At 47.6% G+C, this 8,505-nt stretch overlaps 1 pseudogene; it reads left to right on the top strand.

Annotated features, from left to right (window-relative positions):
• Window positions 1-5,836: 5,836 nt before the first annotated feature.
• The window catches only part of LOC111140100, a 69,822-nt pseudogene continuing 67,153 nt past the window's right edge, over window positions 5,837-8,505 (top strand).

The following is an 8,505-nucleotide window of genomic DNA, read 5'->3' as shown; positions in this document are numbered from 1 at the left end:
TGCCAAGAAGGTTGGAATGGCGGCCAAAGACCTCTCAGAGAAATAGATGATTGTCAAGCCAGAGACGAGACCACGCTTTGAAGATCCCAAGTCACTCTGTGTGTCTACCTTAACCCCAAATGTCCTTTTTCAAAATGTAAACTATTTGCAGTTCTGCTTTCAGCTTAATAAACATATTCTTTTACGACTTAACAAAAAAGGGGTCATTTAATAACTGCAGAAGTATTCGCCAAAGTGAAAACAGTGGTGACTTCTTTTTCTTTTTTTAAGATTTTCTTTATTATTTTGACAGAAATTGGGGGCACACAAGCAGGGGGAGAAGCAGAGGGAGAGAGAGAAGTAGGTTCCCCACCGAGCAGGGGTCCTGACCTGTGACCTGATTCTAGGACCCCGGGATCATGACCAGAGCCAAAGGCAGACGGTTAACAGACTGAGCCACCCAGATGCCACAACAGTGGTGACTTTTTTAGGAGCGTCGACACTGCTGGGCTTGGAGGCAGTGGTCAAAGGATTCTTCCAATAATGTCTGCAATGCTTTAAGATTTTCACAAGGGTCGGGTGTCTTCGTATATCTGATCTAGGGAACACATCAACTTGTTTTAGTCTTCCAAATTTATCAAATACACGAGCACACACTCCTTATATGGGAAACAAGTTGAGTAGCACGAAAGTACAAGATGAATATAAGGTTAAAAAAAAAAGGCAAATTTGCTTTTCCCAGGTTAAGTCTCATTTCTGTTAGCTTATTTTTTATTTTCTATTTTCTCAAAATCATTTCCTTTTCTGTTGTCTGCAAAAGCACTCTATGGGTAACCTGAGTTTTCTCAGGCCTTATGTATATTTGCCTAGTTAGGAGTATTGTATTCTCTGACTTGTTTTTTTTTTTCCTCCAAATCACTCTGCCTTGGAGACCATTTGAAATGGGAATGAATCCCATCTTATTCTTTAAACGAAAATCCAGCAGCTTATGGTTCTACCCTAAATTACGCAAATAGCTCCCCTTGATTAGCCTTCAAGTGGTTTTAACCTGGAATGTCCGTGGTCAACTCCCTTGTTCATTTCTTCAAAAGCCCCTTCAAATTTTCCTTTGTCCTTCGAGGTGAATTGTTCCATTGCACATTGGAAAGGATCCATTCAGATTTCTTTAAGGACCTCATTCCATTAATTTTCCATTCTGCTGTCTCTTCAGCCTGCCCAATATGGTCATTCCTTCCCTGCTTTCCTGTTGTCAGTGCTCTGATTCACCCACTGCTGTCTCATACTGGTGCAGCAGACTCCCTAACAATCTTGCTGGTTCCACTCTTGGCCTCCCTTGAATCCATTCTGCACACTGCTGTCAGGATGAACGGAGATGAAAATGTGATGTTACTTCCCTGCTGTAATTACTGGAGGGTTCCCCCCCACTGCCTGGAGTTTGACCTTTAAGAGACCATCCAAGCCCTTGCCTTTGCGGCCTTCCTTCCTCTTCATTGTTCACATAAAGGCTGCTCTTTAGCTCCAGGTGAATTCTTGCAAGCCCCAAATAGATTATTATCCAAATAACTTCAAGTCCATGAGCCTCATCATTGTGCCTTGACAAAGGTACAAGTGAGAAAGATTTCATTCTTCTCTTCTTCACCCGTTGGCGAAGGGAGGGATTCCAACCCTAAAGCTATGCGATGTCCAGATGCTACACAGCTGAGATCCACCGTAATTTATTACCGACCTATCTGCATGGCCCAGGGAAGAAGGACACACACATCTTGAGGGCCATGGGGGACATTGCACCTGGGAACAGAATGGACAAGGGCTGTGGGTGCAGACTGTGTAGTAACAGGAGAGCGAAGGTGAGCCCTACTTCCTGCAGGAGGGAATGATTGGCTTGCTGGATCATTGCACAGGCTGTCAGGGAACTGGAGCTTACTACTTGGGGAGAAACTGTGCCTGGTACCTGTGCTAAGGAGGGCTTGTTGGCCAGAGGATCTGATCTGTGGGAGCAGAGTGGGAAGGCAACATGGAATGAGGCCATCTGAGGCCCTCCGAAGTTACCGGATGCCAAGACAGCACTTCCTATTGAATCTTAATCTCTGGCTTTCCGTCACAATGGACTCTGATATTTGGACATCCATTTCATCTGAGACTCATAAGGCATAGGAAAGGTGCTTCTCTAGGACATGAAGCTGTCATGTGAGCAGGAGGGAGACGTGGTCATCAAAACCAAAATGTAATAACTTCCATTGATGTTCACGCAGTTGATCCCAAAGAAATCCGTGGGTGGCCAAGGGGTAGAAGGAAGAGCTGATGTCCTCCAGCACCATGGAATCTGGCAATGCACTGTGGACAGAAGCCGCCACCTCCACCTGCAGGTAGGATATGCAGACTTTGGCTTCAGCCTGTAGCCAGTAGGCCTTGGTGACTCTATTAAGCTGCTGGGGGTGCCATGACCCAGAGAATAATAGACAGCTGGACAGGAAGGCTCAGAGCCTGTGAGAGACTCTATTTCCAGGAGAGCCCAGTGTATGGCCAGCAATTGTTGCTTTCATAGTCTATAACCCAGGGCCAAGGAGGGCCGTTTCTTGCATTGGGTGCCCATGGACAATTGACAGATAGCATGGGTGGTCCAGGGACTCCAGGAAGAGGGAGAGGAGGCTGCTAAAGCCTTTTCACCTGGGCACTAACAGGTGATTTTTTTTTAAAGCTTTTATTTATGTAGTTAAGAGAGAGCTCTAGCTGTTTGAGGGGGTGAAAGGGAGAGGGAGAAGCAGGTTCCCCACTGAGCAGGGAACCCCTTGCCAGGCTCGATCTCAGGATCCTGAGATCAGGACCCAAGACAAAGGCAGACGCTTCACTAACTGAGCCACCCAGTCACCCCCAACAGTTAATTTTTGCTTGCACAGATCCTAGTGCCTTTTGTTGAGGGGAGACCCTCCCCCCTCAATTTGGGCTCATTGACAAATAGCAGCCTAAATGGGCTTCCATTAAATTTATAAAGAAGGAATACGTTGCCTCCAGACCCAAAAGTACTGTAAGGTGTTGGACTTCTATGTCCTTTTTTCTTTTTAAAGATTTTATTTAGTTACTTGATAGAACGTGCATGTGCACGCCAGAGAGAGAGAGAGAGAGAGAGAGAGAGAGAGTACAAGGGGCTGGCAGGAAAGAGGGAGAGGGAGAAGCAGGCTTCCCGCTGATCGGGAAGCCCCATGCAGGGCTTGTTGCCAGCACCCTGAGGTCAGGACCTGAGCTGAAGGCAGACACTTAACTGACAGAGCCACCCAGGAACCCCCGCATTTGTAGGTCCTTAACAAGTTTGTCAAACAAATATCCTCACAGTAGGATGTCCTAAATGTGATGTCCCACCTATGTTCCTGGAGAAAACTGGGTGCGGTAAGATCCTGCCCACAGAGGCTGCCTGTGATAGCAGAGCAGTTTGGGTGCCCTGTGTATAACTAGGTAAATCCTGTCTACTTCAAGGTTGAGGCACGCGTGACTGAGAGGATGTTGAAATAGGCAGGGAACAGAACATATTGGCCAAATTTATAATAGCAAAATATTCACCATCTTTTAATTTGTTGGGCTCCCTTATGATTTTTTTTAAATGACTTTATTTATTTTAAAGAGAGAGCAAGAGAGAGAGCTAGCACAGGAGCAGGGGCAGGGGGTGGTGGTGGGGAGGGAAAGAAAGAGGGAGAGAAAATCCCATGTAGACTCCACCCTGAGCACATAGCCCAACATGGGACAGGATCCAATGACCCTGAGATCATGACCTGAGCCAAAAGCTTAACCCACTGAGCCCCCAAGTGTCTCAGATGTTTTAAGGAGACCGGGGTTTATTTTAATCAGATATGGTAAGACAGGCAGATATACAAATAATTCTCACAATGGAAGAAGCATTTTTAGACCACAGATCTCAAGGATGAGGTCCTGAGAGCCTTGGAGGGCCACCCAGAGAAGCACCAGGGTCAGTCAGGAGAAAGAGGGAGTGAAGGGACAGACAATATGAGCAAGACCCTTTATTGTAGTTTCCATGGCAAGGGGCAGGTGAGTCTGGGTAAGCAGATTTAAGACTGCCTTGTTTGTGTCATTTCAGTGGGTTCCGGGACACAGTGGTGTCTGTCTGGAGTAGTCTGTCCCTGCCCCTAGGGTGATCAGGGCAGGGGATAGTGGCCCAGAGTAAGAGTTTCTTACAAGAGGTGGTTGGCGGTAAAGGCTCTGAATTGGTTGCTTTACATGTGAAAGCTTTGCTGGCAGACAAGCTGTTGACCATCTCTAGGAATTCAGTAAGCCTGCCAAGGACAGTCCCTCCAAAGTCAGCAAGGCCTGAGATGTCAAAGCATTAAATACAGAAGGTAGAAAATATGGTTATTGTACTTGCTATAACCAGAATTTGAGCCCTTGTATTAAGTCCTTGTAGGTTAGCCAACCGGTGCATCTTAGCAACATTAAAATTCATTCAGAACCCATGTTGTAGAGGCACAAAAGGCAATTGGCCTCCTTTTAATTTTCCCAATTAAATTATTTTAGTAAATTTTGGATTTTTTTTTTTTTAAAGAGATTTTATGTGTTCATTTGTGAGAGAGACAGCAAGCAAGTGTGACAGAGCAGGACCCAGGGGGAGCAGCAGGGAGAGGTACAGGGAGAAGCAGACTGACTCCTTGCCCAGCAGGGAGCTTGACATGGGGCTCTATACCAGGATCCCGGGATCAAGACCCGAGCTGAAATCAGACGACTAACCATGTGAGCCACCCAGGTGCCCTTGTAAATTTTGGATTTACAATTGGGTCAAATTTTGAACCTATGTTGAATTAGTCAGTGGGGGGAGGGTTCTGCCTCCTGTATTCAGATTTCTCTCTTCCACTCCTCCTTTGCTTGGGTTTGTGTCTTCCTGGATATACGTGTGGGGTGGGGGAGTGTCTTTTTTTTTTTTTTTAAAGATTTTATTTATTTACTTGACAGAGAGAGAGTTCACAAGTAGGCAGAGAGGCAGGCAGAGGGAGAGGGGGAAGCAGGCTCCCTGCTGATCAGAGAGCCCAATGTGGGGCTCAATCCCAGGACCCTGAGATCATGACCTGAGCTGAAGGCAGAGGCTTACCCTACTGAACCACCCAGGCGCCCCAGGGAGTGTCTTTTTACCCTGATCCTCTTTCTTGGTGTTTTCTTCCAGAGAGTCTCAAATCAACATCATCAGCCTTGGAGCTTCTGTCGTGGCAATGATTGTATGGTTTCAAGTCTCCTGGTGTAAGTCAAGTGTGAGTTGATCCTTTCACTGTGTCACAGAGGTCCCCTGTATATTTCCCCCATAACCCTGAGGATCAGGATCTTGTACCAAACAGGTTTAGGCAATGGAGTGGTCAGTGGAAGAGCACAGGACCCACAGCCTAGTCGTAGATGAAGCAAAACCATCTTCTTCTACAGCCCTACCTTCTCTCAAGGGGGACTGTTTCCCCTGCCCCCTTTTCCCACTCTATAGATTCCCTCAGGATAGATTATCATTTCTAGCCATGTAAAGTCACGAGTTTTTGTTTCTGTCCCCACCTAATCACACATGGTGTTTATGGGAGTTTATGGGGGAAAGGGACTGGGTGGATCAGCCCACAGATGACTGTCCTCTTCCTGTGGGAATGCCAGTCCATTTCCCTAGTGTTGGGGTCCACAGCCAGCAAAATCATTTCATCCATGGCCAGAGTCAAGCCTCAAGCCCCTGGATCACAAGATGAGTCTATCAACGACCTGGGGGAGCAACAACACTAAGAGAAATGCAAGTGTAATGGTGAGGGTTTTGGCACTGGGAGAGAAGTGGACACCAAACTCCCCTCCTCCACTTTTCTGTTTTTCATCAGCTTGTGGGCCCTGGGCTGCCATGGATGTGCACCTCAAAACCGTGAGGGCTCAGGAAGACACATGGTAACAGAGAGAGGAGCGGCAGCTCGGGAGACAGGCAAGGCCACTCCCATTACCTGAACTACGGTGACTCAGGAGGCAGCCAGGGAGCCATTCTTACATTTCCCTGGGGTCAGGGCCTCCCTCCTTTCCACCCATAACACAGAGGGTCACCCCCAGGACTGTGCTTCGGTGCGCTTTTCCCCATAGGATCTGCAAGTCAGCCCCGAGCACTGGCCCAACATCCAGTCCCTGGAACTCAAGCACACCTGTCAGCATGTCCTGTGGTTGCCGACCTCAGGGAGGAGCCTTGGAAACCGATACAGGCCACATGCAGGTCACATACATGACACCTTCCTCCTAGATACAGTCAATTCTCATTCATTCTCAGCTTGTTGTCAAGGATGGGACATTAGTTTGGATATGGATGGCGACCTCCATGTGAGATAACAGAACACGAGCCAACACACAAGCTGGCCAGGGATTGCCTGTTCCCTCCCAGATCGTGATTGTCACCTCTTAAGCCAGTTAGCTAGCGAAGGAGCAGATCAAGCTGACCCCGTGCCCTCATTTAACGTGGGGACACCCTGTTTGTGATGCCACTTGTTTTAATCACCATCTCCTGAGGTCCCTGATGAGAGAGAGATTCCTGCTCCAGACTTGTGGGGATCCCCTGACACTCGACACATGGTATTGACAACAGTTTACTAGTCACATACACTCACACTTCAGGGGAGAAGGATACCAGCCCTCTGTGCAGGGCTGCACAGAGATTGCGATTGCGAACAGAGAGAACCAACAGGGCCTTGGAAGGCAAGACTTGGTTGAAACAAGAGGGTGTGGCAAGTCCTGGTTCCCATGGGAGGGTGTGAGTGGCTTCCTTGAAGAATTCAGTGGGCTTCTAGGGAACCGATTCCTGCTCTCCCAAAACCAATAGGCACTATATCTAGTTCCTGTGATGAGAAGGGTGTTTGGTTAAGAGACCTTCCCTGTGAGGGAAGAGGGAGAGGAGAACATGCATGATGCCATTTGAGTCCCTCCTTGATCTTCCAGGTGTCAAGACAGCCCTTAATATGGAATCTTAATTTCAGGCCTTATGCCACAAGAGAGTATGAGAACGTAATTCTTCTTAGAACTAATAATGGAATTTCACATGAAACAGTATACAGGATAAACACGTAAAGGTAAATTGTATTGCTCTATGCTAACAATGAATGTGCGGGCTCCACAATCAAACATACATTCACAATTACTCGTACAAAGAAACTACTTCGGCATAAATCTAACAGTGCCTGTCCAGGCATCACATGCTGAAAGCTATTTAGCACTGGTATAGGAAATCAAAGATATAAATAAATGGAGAGATACACCATGCTCGTGATTTGGAAGACTAAGCATCGTAAAGATGTCAGTTGTCCCCAGATTGAATGAGATTTAATGCCATTCCTATCAAAATCCTGTCAGCTTCATTTGTTTTTGTAGAGATAGACTAAAATATTCTAAAATGAAAGACAAAGAAATTAGAGTAGTTTCAAAAAGAATTTTGAAAATAATGCTAATGTGGGAACACAGTCTACGAAGTTTCAGAATTTATTAGTAGTTATGATAAGGAAGACTGTGTGGTATTTGCAGGACAGCCACATAGAACAGAACAGAGCGAAGAACGCAGAAATAGTCCCCACAAATATGCCCATCTGAGTTTTGAAAAGGGTGCTAAAGAAATTCCATGGGAGAAGGCTGGGTTTTGTACCGACTACAGCCATCTAAAGCTTGTGATGAACTCAGAGAGGCCAAACTCAGAAAACAGAAGCAGCAGAGAAGGAGGATGGTGGTGTGACTACGGGCCTACCAGGTGGCAATGGGAAACGAGAGAGAGTGTGCGCCCAGGGTTGTGTGGGCGGGGCCCAAAGAGCTATCCAATGATTCCTTCCGAAGGCTGAAGGAGCGGGGAAATTGTCCAATCAGCTTGTGGGCATAGCACCAATGAGCAGAAAGGATAGCTGACGTGGGCGGGTCTCTGACACCAACTGCCATTCTGCAGCCTTCTCTGAGGCTTGCTTCTTGCCTGGCGTCTCAGGATCCCGCAACCTTTCCCCGGTGGGAGCAGCACCTCAGAACTTCCAGACCCATGGCCACTGGTCTGAGGATGTCCTCTTTCACATCCTGTATTTCCTCCTCAAAGTCGATGTAAAGGAGGAGGGAGTGAGCGGCCCTTGGGAAGATGCTTCTCTGTGCAGAGGTACCTGTAGGGCATGGTGTCAGGGCCCTGGGTCCCCGGGGGCTGGGGCCTCGCTGGGAGGAGGGCCTGTGTCTCAGGAATACACTGGTTTGCCAAAAGGTCACTGTCAGCTCATGCACCCCTCATTTCGCAGCTGTGAAGAGCCCAGAACGGGGCTTCATTTATGGAGATGCTAATTATCTCACCTGTGCTGTGTGCGGGCCCTGGAGAAAGTGGGGTGGAAATGCGGCGTGAACCAGGCAGATGGGGTTTCAGCCTTGTTGGGGCTCAAGTCCTGCTAAAAGACCGATGTGAAGCCAGTAAGTGTAGTGTTGATGGAGGAGGAGTTCTGTTCTCCCCCTTGAGTAGGTTACATTCCACTAGGGGTTGTCAGGATCCCCACCGTGCATCTGAAATCGGGCCAATCAGGG

The sequence above is a fragment of the Enhydra lutris genome, unplaced genomic scaffold, assembly GCF_002288905.1.
Source record: "Enhydra lutris kenyoni isolate GAN:26980312 unplaced genomic scaffold, ASM228890v2 scaffoldscaffold164, whole genome shotgun sequence".
NCBI lineage: Eukaryota > Metazoa > Chordata > Mammalia > Carnivora > Mustelidae > Enhydra > Enhydra lutris.
Note: the sequence above shows the minus strand (reverse complement) of the source record. Positions and strands in the feature narration are given on the sequence as shown.